Raw genomic sequence first — 12,881 nt, forward strand, 5'->3', positions numbered from 1 at the left:
GCGGGTGGCGGGCGCGGGTAGGCCGAGGCCGGGGCCCGCCGCCGGCTCCCTGCGGGCCGCCCTGAGCGCAGCGGCGACGCCTGCGCCGCGATCCTGAGTGCTGCGGGGGCGCTCGTGGAGTCGGGGCTGCTCGGGGCAAGCCAGTGCGAGTTGTGCTTGATCCACGAGGCGTTGTGGGGGGGGGCGGTTGTTGTGAATAGCGGGCACACACTAACAAGCTGGTCGGCTAACAGCAAACGATCAAGGGAGAGAAGCCATGGTTTCTTGTTGGCTGTGATCTGGGGGCTGCTTGTGGCTACCAAACGTAGTTTGTTTGTTACCCTGCCTGAAGGTGAGGGTTAAGCGCACAGAACTGGAACTCGGCTGTCCCGGGTTCTAGTACCCGCTGAACCCTGGAGCCGGGTGGTGAGTTTGGACTCTCCGCCCAAACTGCCTCGCAGGGAGGTTATTCCAGGAGCAACAACCGCGGAGGAGGAAAATGATGGAAGCAGCTTTGAGTTCATTGGAAAAAAGTGGGTTGTAAGACTGATCAGCATGGCAGTCCCTGCTGTGGCACATTGCATTGTGTCATTCTCCTCGGAGGCCAGGCCGCCCCTTGGAATGACTGCAAATTGATCCATGCTTCTGGGATGCACTAGACTGAGGCCTGCGGCTTGCTTCTGAGTAGACCTGGGCAGGGCTGTGCTGTTAGGCTCATTGGCATCTCTTGCTTGTCTGCACGGGTGCCAAGCGTTTTCGTTTCAGTTCATCTCATCTGTTCTTCCCGTGGCTGCAGCTTTCTGGGCAGTTTACAACATGAAATCTCAAAAAACGGTTGATTGCTGCGTCTTGCAAGCTTCAGCGTGGAATCACATATGAAGCAGCATCACCTGTCTGCTATCAAATATTGCTATTTACCAACTGCCAGACATTAAACACGAGTCAAGTTTTGGGATCCACTGAAATGGAGCCTTAAATTCTGGTGCCAAAAATTAATGCAAAACTGAAAATATGCAGTGAACGTTCTGGACATGCTTGGCCCTGAAACATGCAGAAGGACTTTTTAAGAAGGAAACGCGTGTGATTTTAATACCACATTGAGCACAGCAGGGCTTGGGAAAAGGTCTGGGCACGTAATATTCGCCGTAAGTGCAGCTATTCCTTTCCTTAAGGGCTCTCTCTGCTTGGCCTCTGCCGGCACAGAGGTGGAAGGTGCCGGCTTCTTTGGAAGCACTGCAGGCTCCCAGGAGATGCCCCGGCCCTGTGCTCTTCGGCCGCTTCATGCGTGGTCCAGATGTCACGTGGTTGCGGCAGCCCACCCCTTCCCCAACCTGGCGCCCTCCTGGTGCGTCGATCCGCGGCTCTGCTGCCTGCCAGCCAGCCATGGAGCTGCGTCAGGGCCGTTCAGGCCACGGCGGCTGGCCACGGGGAAGCTTGCGTGGCCGCGGGCTGCATGCAGGTGGCGTTGCTCGGCCTGCCGGTGGCTCAGGACTGGGTTGGGCCTGAAGGCCTCCAGTCGGTGGCGCGGCGGCCCTCCTGGCTGCGTGGGCCAAACGAGAGCCTGGGATGCGTTGAGGGGGAGTCACCGGGCTTGTGCCCCCTCGAAGCCGTCCGAGGCCAGGCCGGCACGCTCCTCCTCTTGGCCAGCTGCCGTGTGCCGAGGCCTGCCAGGGCAAAGCGTGTCGCGGTGGGCCTCCCCGCCTTCGGGGCCGTGGCTTTTCCAAAGAGACCGCGGGGGACGGTTGGGTCCCTGAGGTTTCTCGGCACAGCCTTCCCCAGCCCGGTGCCCTCTGAGGGACTGCAGTTCCCATTGCTCTGAGCCAGTGGGGCCGAGCGCCTCTGGAGGGCACCGGACAGGGAGGGCTGGCCCAGCTGTGGCTCCCCGTCCCACCGTGCTGTGCCCCCGAGGCGGGGAGAAAAGCAGGCCCAGCACGGGGGCGGGTGTCGTTTCAACTGCAGAGTCCCGGCCTTTCCCTCTTACAACCTGCCTCCGGCTGTGGGCTTGTTGTAGGGCAAATCAGACGAGGTTTGGGTGTGAAGTACTTCTGGGTGACGTCTGCAGTGCTGTTTTTTACTTAAGGTACAGTCCTATGCATGTTGAGGGAAAAAAAGACCTAGCAGCCCAGTCGGACTGGGGTCCTGCTCGGGAAGTACTTTCATCCCACCCCCGGGCCAGAAGTGTCCCCTGTTCAGGGTGCGCTCAGCCAGCGGAAAGGAGTCCTGCTGTGGAGCTGCCATCTCAAAAAGCAAGACGACAAAGAAGCAGCGGGCGGGGAGGTGTGATTTTTGTATACATGTGGTGCTGACTGCGGTCTTGACGAGTCAAGTTTTTCACAGCCCAGTCCAAGTCTGTTGATTCAGAAGAAAAGTCCCACCGAGGTCACGTGCCCCTTGCTTTCCACTGACCGGGGGTGTGAAGAACTGCAGCCACGCGGATCGCTGGACGAGCCGGGACCAGGCCCGCGGTGTATCCCGGGAACAGTTCCTGTTTGGAGGGTGGATGGCCCTGGGTTTCAGTCCCAGGCAGAACTTTCCTAGAGTGACCGTACGCAAAAAATTTAAGCGCAGGGCCAGTTGTTCCCCGGGGCGTATGCACTCCTGTGATGCGTTCCAAGGTGAGGGAGGTAGTATTTGCCCTCGGGAAAGCGCCCGGTTTCAGCCCCGATCGCAGGTCGGCTGCTCCGGTTCAGAGCCGCTCCAGGGCTCCCTCCGGGACTCCAGAGAGCTGGCACCTGCCCAGGTGGATCATTCTGGGCAGCTGGGCCGCTTGCTTGGCGTGGAGGCTGCGGCTCCGGTAGGGCACACGCCTCCTAGATCAAGGGGTGCTGGTTCCACCCAGGCTTCCCCCACTGGGTGCCCTGGGTGGAAATGCCCGAGCTGCAGCCCGGCCCGCTGGAGGGGGCCTGGCTGGGGAAAGCCGGCGGATGGAGTGGGCAGGACGGCCTTCGATGCCCGTCCTCCTCTGATGGACCTGCTGAAAAAGTGGCGTTCGTCAGAGCCCCCCTTGATTCAGCTCTCGATGTGCGGCAGCTTTCCAGGTTGACGGCGACTAGCCATGGCCTCCCAGCTGGGCCTGGCGTCACCTGGCGAGGACCTCCACCAAAGCGCCTCCTGTGGTCCCGCTCTGGGAGAGCACCGGGCCCTCGCCTGCCCCCTGCCCCTTGGGTCCTGGTGGCTGCTGGGCAGTCAGTCCCAGCGCCGCACTTCCTGCTGGCGCACTCCCGATTCTGCGTGGGGCTCTTGGGGATAATCGCGCTGGCTTGGGGGGGGACTCGCTGGGCGCGCACTGGCTTTGCTGCTGCTGCTCTACGTGTGCTTTTGGGGATGGCCAGAGGCCGCACGCCCGCCATCTGCTTTGCTGACCGAGTCGGCTGTTTCCCTCCCTTCGGAAAAGTGCACCCAACCCTTGGCCGCCATTTTTGTGACTCTGGTGTTGTGTGGTATTTTTCGCTGCCGTCTTTGGAGCTACAGAGGAGCAGCTCAAGATGGAGAGGAGGGGCGTGCATTGGTGCATTTTCCAGGAATTTCGCATGACCAAATTTGCATGCAGTTCCAGCAAGGGAAAAAAGCACCCGCCTGCCTGTGCAACTTGGGACATGTCGCCCTGCCGCAGAATCCAGGGGTCAGCCCCACAGGCATCTGGAGGCATCCGTTGTGGACTGCCCCGGCTTCCTCCGGCGCAGCGAGGGGCAGGGCGTGGGGGAGCCACGGCTGTGGGTGCAGCGGGGACCAGCACGTCTGACACGGTCCGCCTCTTTGGGGTGCACGCCCTTTCTTCTCGGCCTGCAGCGTGTCCCCTTCCGCTCGCTTCCCCCTCCTGCCTGCGGGCACTGCAGGGTTCTAGCGCTCTGTCCTCATCTGCACCCGGCCTGCGGCCCTCGTGGCCGTCCTTCACGTGGGGAGACGTGGGGGCAGGTGCCGCGTGTGCAGGCCACGGAGCTGGGCCTGCCTGTGGGGGCAGGGAGGCAGCGCATGCTTGAGAAATGGACCTTTGAGAGCCTGTGGGGCCAGAGGCAGCGCTGGGGAGGGCCGGGCTTGGGCCTGTGGGATGGCGCTTGCTGAGCTCCGTGGGTCCAGGCAGGCATTGCGGCGCTCCGTGTTGGGAAGCCGGATGAGCGACCGGCTAGGCCAGAGGCCACTGGAACTGGGCGGCAGGGCAGGGCAGGGCCTTGCGCTCCCGATGGGGCCTGCTGGTGGGCTGGGCCCCCACCTTCTTGTCCCACCTGCGGCCCAGGTAGCAGCCGGGGCCAGCTTCTGCTCCCGCCCCGCTCACATTTGCCTCCGGAGAGCTCTTGGGGCGGAGGGGTGGTGCACAGAGGCCCTGGGACGTCCGACGGACAGGATGTGGGGGGGGGGCGTGCCACCCCCGGCTGGCCAGCCCCTTACTGAGCAGTGGGGAGCGAAGGGGTGGCAGCTGCTGGCGCGCCCGAGCATTTCAGCCTCGTGCCCTGCCTGGAGCGGCTCTCAGCCTCGCCCTCCCCGCGTGTGGCAGCTTGCGCTGCTAGCGGCACCCATCCCGCACTGGGGAAAGGGCCCCTCTCGGGTCATGGGCTGCCATCTCGGCTACGGGGCCACCCAGCACGTCGCTGCCCGGGAGACGTCAGGGGCCCCCTCGCCCTCTGCGCTCTTACCTGCCGGGGACCAGGGCTGCCCTGGAGCCAGGGGTCAGCCCCCCAGCACTCCCCTGCCATCAGGGTCCAGGCGCCTCCTGGGGCGGCGGAGGGCCCTGCCGCAGCTTCCCTCCGCAGGGCAAAGGGCCGTGGCCACCCGTGGCAGGCGGCTGGACCGGGCTGGGTCCCCGGAGTGGAGCTTCGTGGGGCCCTGAGGCTGCATCGGGCTGAGGGTCTCCCTCACGCACTGCTTTGCTCACGCAGTGGCCACAGAAGCCCCCCCAGCACGAAAACACGGCAGCCCCAGCCCTTGTCCCCCCGAGGCACGCGAGCCCCCCACATCTGGTGGGCCTTGGGGCAGGAGTGGGTCGCTCTGTGTGCCAGGCCAGCTCGCTGGCAGGAATGCCGTGAGAGGCGCTGCTCCTCCCAGGCCCTGCCGGAGGCCGGCCCATCTTCCCCTGGCCCAGCTGGACGCCTGCAGGGACGGTTTGTCTCGGCACAGCCAGTTCTGACTAGATATTTGAGAGAGGCGCTTTCACAGTCCAGCCCACTGGGAGCCCCGGGACCGGAGGCGGCTCGCTCGCAGCCGAGCCCAGCAGCCACAGAGAGCACGAAGCGGCAGGGGAGAGACCTGGGGCGGCTTCCTCTCTGTCCCCCACCCCCCCACAGCAGCGTCGGGCCACCCAGGTCCCCTCTACCCCGTCTGCCTTCCGGGTCGCCGTAGCAGCCTTGGGGATAATGCGATAATTTCCTGCATTATCGCTCTCCTCAACTTCCGTAGTTAATGATTAGCAGCCCTCCTCCTCCTCCGCTGTGCTTCCCCCAGCTGTGAAGTCAGACTAGTGGGGCAGATTTAGGCAGGTGCGCCTGGCTTGTCCTGTTGGGACCCGGGGCAGCCCCGTCCGCAGCTCTTTGCCCCCCCCCCCCCCCGCTAAGCAGTCCTGCCACGTGCCTACGGCTGCCGTGATGTCATGGAAAGAGCACAAACATTCCAGCTGCTGCGGGGAACTAGCAAAGGGTGCGGTGCAGCATCTGCCAGGGCCGGGGGAGGTGTGGGCACGTCTTCAGAAGCCTTTGCTACACGCGAGTAGGGCCCTGCGGTGCCGCCGCCGCCGCCTGTCGCTTGGAAAGCGGGCTGAGGGCGCAACGGCCGCCCTCCACCGCCCCGGCTGGGCCCGCGGCTGGCACGGGGACCATGCCTGCGCACGGCCTGTGGCTGATGCTCTCCTGCCCGCTCTTTCAGGAAGATTCCGCAAGACCTTCGCTTCCCTTATGCACAACTGAGGCACTTCTGTTCTCTGCACTCTTTCAGTGCACGCCAGCTGCAGGTGCACGGGGCAAGAGGGGGCAGTTCCTCGGGGGCAGCTCTGTCACGCGTGGGGTGGCAACGCCAGACGCATCTGGAGCACGTCGGGCGGAGCAGGGCCGCTGCGGCGTGAGCCGCTGCTCTGCTCTTGGCTTCTTGCGGCTCCTCCTCCGGGGCAGGGAGTTGGGGGTGACCGTAAGGAATAATACCAGAAATGAGGAGCGAGGGAAGGTGCCGGAGGACCACAGGCGGCGTTCTCGGGAAGGCTCGGCCTCGGCCTCTGGCTGCGCCGTGTGGGCTGTTTGGCCCCCTCGGCACAGCTTTGCCGGGTGGATGGCGATGGCGGCTGGGCCGAGGCTCCTGCTGACCTCGGTGCCTGCCGAGGCGCCCTTTGCTAAGGCCTCCAGGTCATCTGTATTAAAAGCCGAGCGCGCCACCTTGCTCGGCTCCGCAACGTGGGCAGGCTGGGTTCCCATCGTGCGGCGCACGGACCCCTTGCGCCGTTTGGCTCTTAGAGCCCGCTCCTGGTCCACGGGGAAGCAGTTTGGTTCAGTGAGACAAAATGTGGGGTGCAAACTCTTGAGTCACACGGGACACCATTCTCCAGGCTAGACGGGGCTGTTCAAGTGTTCTTGGATTAAGCTGTGTTTTCCTCATGTCTAAAAACTCAGTGAAAAGAGAATGAGAGTAAATTGGAGGTGAAACTTACATTCCGGACTTGCTCTGGGTAAGCGTGTCGAGGATTGTGACCTTAATAGGGCTACGTATGGGCAGTGCTGGGATATTTTCCAGTTGCACAAAACCTCGGAGGAGGCAAAGCTGTGGGTCAGCGCTTGCTTTCCCTGGACAGTTGAGTGTGTGGAGGAAGCAGAGTTAGGACCAGTCCTGGGTTCAGATCCCTGCAGGGGGTGATCTTAGTCCTGACCCCCCAGCCCTCAGCCGCAAGCGCACGTGTTGTGTTTTGTGTGCCAAGCCGTGCTTCTGGGAGGAGAGGCAAGATTATGAGGTGGTGCGGATGTCGTAGACACGTCGGGCTGCACACTTCCAAGCACGTTCCCCCCGGAGGAAGCCTCGGCGAGGGCAGCTCCCCCAAGCAAGAGTGTGCGGGGCTGTGCGTGGCAGCCTAGGGTCGCGCCCTGCAGCGAAGCCGAGGGATCTTCTGGAAGGCTGGCGGCCGACCGAGCACAGGCAGCTTGGCCTCGTGGGAATTCGGTCACGGCTGATTTTCGGCAGGGCCGATGCCCTCATCCTGGGCATGAGCCGGCCACGGGCAAGCGTGTTCGATGCCCACCGATTGCAAAGGGACTGCTAAGCACAGGCGGTGTCCATGGGTCTAGCTGCAGCTGGAAAGGCAGGGGACCCGGCGGACGGATACTTCGGCGGGCGAACACTGGTGCCTCTCCACACACCGGCCAGAGCTGCCCAAAGGATGAGCGCATGAGAAACGCACCGCTGAAGGACATGTGACCCTCTAGCAGCAAACTCTGGCCGTGGAGGGCCGGCAAGACGGGAGCCAAAAAGGGCCACAGAATCATACAATTCTAGAGCTGCAAGGGGCCAGAAGGCCGCCTGGTCCAGCCCGTGCTGCTGCGGGACTCTGAGTTGCAGCATCCCGCTCAGGTGACGGCCCAGGCGCTTTCTGGATGACTCGCCCGTGCGCTGGGCTCCACTGTCGTGCTGCTTGGGCAGTGAGGACATGCTCCCTGGCCTCTAGTCTGCACCTGGCTTCTCTCGAGTCGGGTCCCTTATTCCACGCCCTGCAGTCCGGAGCGAGAGAGAGGAGGCCTCGTCCTTCCTCTTCGTGACAGCCTCTGAGGTGCGTGTAGGGGGCTGTCATACCCCCTCGGTTGTCTCTCCCCGCAGCCTCGCAAGCCTCGCTCTCCCCATCTTTCCCCACCGGGCTTTGCCTCCAGCCCGAGTCGTCCTTGGTGCCCCTCAGCCCTTTCCCAGCTTGTCTGCATCTTTTCCAAACTGTGGTGCACGGAAAGGCCCCCGGACTCCAGGTGAGGCCTGAGCGGTGCTGAGTCGGGGGGACGCCGCTAGCGCCCCACGTGCTCTGGAGGGGATGCTTCTGTGAATGCAGCGCAAAATCGCGTTTGCCTGTGAGCCACATTCTTGGCCCATGTTCACCTTGTGATCTGCAGCAACCCCGGGATCCTTCTCCCTTGCAGTATTGCTGAGCCACGTGGTCCCGTTTGTGGCAGGGCGGTTGGGTTCTTGTTCCCACGTAAGTGCAGGACTTGGGCGTTTGTCCTTATTTAACATCGTTCTTTTGTTCTCTGCTCAGTGTTCTGACCCGGGGTCCTCAATCTTTTGGCCAGGGGGCCAGTTGAAAGCTGCCGGTGCTGGCGCAGACCGGAAAGGTGGTGGCTGGGGGCGGGCACGCACCGCAGGGTGGGCGCATGAGGCAGTGGCGTGCTTGCTTGGAGATCATTTTCTTCGAGTGAGCAAACCGCTGCCTCCCCGTGTGCGTGGGGTGAGGTGGGCAGCGGCGGGTGCGCATGTGGGCTCGCGTGCGGCAGGTCCATATGGGCATGGCAGCCGATCTGGCCCCCGGGCCGGAGTTTGACCACCCGTGTTCTAGCCTATCGAGAGCGACCCGCTTCTTACCTCTGTCTTCGGGGTGCTTGCTATGGCACTTAGCTTTGTGTCTTCTGCAAATTTAATTATTTTTCTTGTACTTCCTCATCTCAGTGTTGAAGGTGGCCCCAAGCAGCACCCTGCAGCACCCCCTTGTCGCCTCGCCCCGTTTGCGAAAGCAGCGGTGGGGGAGCTCCTGGGGTCTGGTTTCGCTGCCATTTGGGGTCCCACCTCACAGACGCACCAATCGGCCTGCTTCTTGCTAGTTTGGGAATCGGTGTTGGGGGCACCTTGTGAAAGACTTGGCTAAAGTCAGAACAGATTATGTCCACAGCAGTCCCACAGTCCATTTACCCAGTCAAAAATTAAATGAGATTATTCTGGCAGGAGTTGTTTTTAAGAAACCCATGTTAGCTTCTAGTAATTACAGAAATGCCTTCAAAGTCTGTGCGGATGGTTTGCTTTATGATTTGCTCTGGAGTTTTTCCAGGGATTGGTGTCACGCTGATTGGACTATAGTCCTCCTTTTCCCCCTTTCGTGTCGGTAGGGGCCACCTCAGCCCGTCTCCAGCCATCTGACCCTTCTCCCTTCCCGGAATTCTCAGAGGCGACAGGGCGGTTCGGAGAGCAACTCCGTCAGCTCCCGTGTGACCCGGGGCGCGTCGTGTCCTGGCCGTGCGGGGGCATTTGGCCCAGTGAGGCGATCCTTGGCCCTTTGCCCGCCAGTCTTGGGCTGCCGTCGCGCCCGCTGGCTTGTCCTTGCCCTTCGTCGGGAAGCCTGTGGTCCTTCTTTGGGGAGAAGACGGAGCCACGGCGGGGGCTGAGCACTCCCGCCTCTTCTTTGCCATCTGCTGGCGTTTTGCACGCACGCTGAGCAGCCGATCTCCCTCCCCTTTCGTCCATCGATTGCCTTGGATGTGTCTGAAGAAGGCCTTTGGCCGGTTTTCGCTCCCCGTGCTAGCTGGCCTCAGTCCGATCATCGCTCGGGCCTTCCTGACGCCGCCCCCGCAGTTCCTTGCTCCTTGCGCAGGTTCTTCCTCTGTCGCCTGCCATCCTTCCCTCTCCCATCTATGCCCTGTTTTGTTTTCAGATCATCCCTTAGCTTTTTGGGAATCCGTCTGGGCTTCCTCTGTTGTCTGCTGCTCTTTTTCCTTGTTGGAATGGTTTGCAGTTGTGCTTAAGCGGTTTTTAAGCTCCCCACCCTTGGTGGGCGCCTTCCTCCTTTAGAGTGGCTTGCCATGGGACTTAGTTCATCATCACCCCAAACGTGCTAAAGTTGGATTTTTTTGAAATCCAGGGTAGATGTTTGGCTACTTTCCTTTGTTACTGAGAATTCAAATGAGGTAGGGGCCCTTTCCCCCAGAGTTCCCGCAGCTGCTTCTTCGTCCACTGTGTCTTCCCTGTTGATTAGGATGGAGCCAAGTAAAGCCCACGCCTCTCGTTCCTACTTCTACCTTCTGCTGAGGAAGTTACCAGAGGCACGTTAGGGGCCTCTGGGAGCGGCTGTGCCTGGCAAAGTTTGACTCCCAGCAGATCTCGGGGAAATTGAAGCTCCCCATAATCATGGCATCCTGCCTTGAAGCACTGGCAATTTGTGTTTTGAAAGTCTCATCCTTATCCTATTCTTATCTGGGTGGACTGGGATAATGGACTCCAGCTACTAGGCTCCATTATTCCTTTTCCCATGTATATTAATCCGGGTATACTTGACGGGATTACTGCTCTCTTGTTGCGGTATTTCTCCGCAGAGTCATGCATCTTCAGCATAAAGAGCAGTTCTTCCTCCTTTCCTGTTACCTCTGTTCTTTTTGAGCCGGCTATATCCTGCAATTTTGCAATCCCTTTGATGGGAGTTTTCCCACCAAGTTTAGTTATCCGGCTCCTCGGAGAAACAAAAAGCGTGTCGCCTCAGGCTTGGGGGTGTAACTCCAGAGTTTGTGGAAGCGGAAAGGGGACACTACTGCAACGAAGGGCTGTGTGTGCTCCGGATCCGTGCATTGTGGAGCAAGGGCTGGAGAAGGAAACCAGAAAGCAGAGAGAGAGAGGCGGGAAGGTGTGGGGGCATCCCCTTGAGCCCCGGCCTCTTCTGCAACTTGGGGCTGGACCCCTGAGCAGGAGCTCTCCCCTTCAGACGTGAAGAGATGCTGCAGGGTTTGCTGCAGGTCCCGCTTGCATGCATCCCAGTCTGAAATCGGGGCCTGATGGATTTGTTTTTCATTAAGGGAAGGGTCCGCGTCACCCACAGACGTTCTCCACGTGCGACGTGCTGCTGGTGGCTTGTCTTTTTCCTTTCAACGGTGGGTCATGATCTTCGAAGGACAGCCACGTGTGTGGCTATTTTTTAAAAAGAGAACCTCCATGCAGTGGCTGTTACCGGGTCGAGGCCTTTCCACCTTCCTGGCCTGCTCTGGCTTTTGTTCGGGGTTTTTGTGGGAGGTTTTCGGCAGGGCTCCTGCTCAACTTTGCTTGCTGCCGTGGGTCTCTCAGTGCTGTCCGGGGCATGCTGGGAGTTCTAGGGCTTTTCTCTGGCTAAACACACATGGGATTGTGGCCCAAAGCAGCCTTCGGCACCTGGGTCCCTCCAGCATTGTTGGGTTGCACCCCCCATCACCCCCCCCCCAGCTGGAGGGGGCCAGGAAAGGCTGCTTTAAAGCAGTGGTGGAAAGGCTTTCACCGGCGCTGTCACCTCCTCGGTGGCTCATAAGTAGGTTTCTGGGTGTTGGTGCATGTAAGCGTTCTGGCCCAGAGCACGTGCCCTGCACCCTGCTTCTGACAGGGGACAGCCGTTTGCTTCGAGTGGCCCACCAGGCAAGAGTCTGCCTTCCGTTTCAGCTTGTCTCCTGGCAGTTGCTCTTGCGGACGGGGGAGGCGTGCAAGTGAAGGCGGCTGCTAAAAATCGGCTGCCGTGTCAGCTTTCGGCGTGGGTGCTTGGTGGCGAGAGGAAGGGCAGCCCGGACAGCAGGGTCTTCACCTCCCGGACCAGGCCTGATTTGGAAGATGCTCTGGGCAGACTGGGGCGCTTGCTCCGGAGACGGGCCGCAGGCAGGGGAGGGAAATACACAGAGTGGGCGAGAAGGCCGCTCTGGTTTAGCTGAAAGCCCTGGCGGCCAGAAGCGCAGTGCGTGGAGAGGCACTTCAGCCGTTGACAACGGCGAGTTGAAGTGCGCAAAGGGCAGAGAAGTGCTCAGTGACGGGGGAAAGGGGCTGGGGCCAGCGGCACCCTGCTGTCCATGCTCAGATGCACTCTTGTTTGCTCTCCCCACTCCAGATGAAAGTAAGGCATTGCAGGAGAACCTCTCTTCGCCTGTTCCCCGGAGCCGCTCGCCATGCTCGGCACGCAAGGCATTTTGCGCGGCATTCCCTGCATCCCGGGAGCCGGCCCCCGGCTTCAGCCCTCTTGGCTTTGGCTCCCTCGCGTGGACTGGAATGCTTTTCCCTGCCTTTGGGTTCTCCCCATCCTGGGAGTGGAGTGGAGGGAGGCGAGCGAGGCCTGGACTGCCCTGGGGAGCCCTGCGTTTCCCGCAAAGAGAGGGTGGGCGTTCGGGGTCTCCTGTTTGCCGCTGCCTCCCAGGTCCTTCCGTAGCCTCAGAAAGACCCTCCAGACTGCAAGGATGCCTAGGCTGGTGTGGGGGGGGGGGGTTATTAGCGCTTGGTTTGGAGCTCCCCAGGCCTGTTTCTGCCTAAGCATGCATAGGATTGTGTCTCGGCAGCTCACGTAACGTGGCCTGCGTGAGCACATGCCCACCGGTGGTTTGCATGTGTGCGCAAGCGGTGATGCCGCTCCGCCTCGTGCGGCTGCCCAGCTCTGCCTGGCCTGGGCGTCTCACGGCCAACCAGGGCAAGCCGGTCTTATGGAAGGCCCCACTTAGTGGCGCAGATAAATGTGGGTTTAGCGAAACGGTGCGTTATTTATAGTTGCAGCTCTGTTTGTGATGGGTTCTCAGCCTCTCTCAAGAGCCGTATTTGCCAGAGATGTTTACCAGCTCTGAACTGAAAGGCCAGGGAAGCTTTGGGGGCTGCCCCCTTGCTGCTCCCCCTGGGCACGTGCCGCCGGCACCCAGGCGCCCCCGCTCAGCCCGGAGCGCTGGCGGAGAGGCCCTTTGCCTGGTTTCGCCCATCCTTGCGAGGCGACGAGCCCCTCTGCGAAGACGCCCCCTTGAACGAAAAGGCGGGGCCTGCTCTTCGTCCTGAATTACAGGCAGGAGCCCTGCCGCGCCTCGGTTCCAAAATAGCTGCCTGCCTGCAATGGGTGAAGGGGAGCGACACCCAGGCGGCCCTGGGGTATTTCCCCATCTCGCTGGCTCTTGCAGTGCAGGCCAGAGGGGAACCACTGGCAGCACGGGGCTTGCGCACGAGTCGGCGTGTGGGGGACTCCGCCTGCGTCACGGCGCTCCCTGGGCGTCTTG

The sequence above is a fragment of the Varanus komodoensis genome, unplaced genomic scaffold, assembly GCF_004798865.1.
Source record: "Varanus komodoensis strain SLA01 unplaced genomic scaffold, ASM479886v1 scaffold91, whole genome shotgun sequence".
NCBI classification, from domain to species: domain Eukaryota; kingdom Metazoa; phylum Chordata; class Lepidosauria; order Squamata; family Varanidae; genus Varanus; species Varanus komodoensis.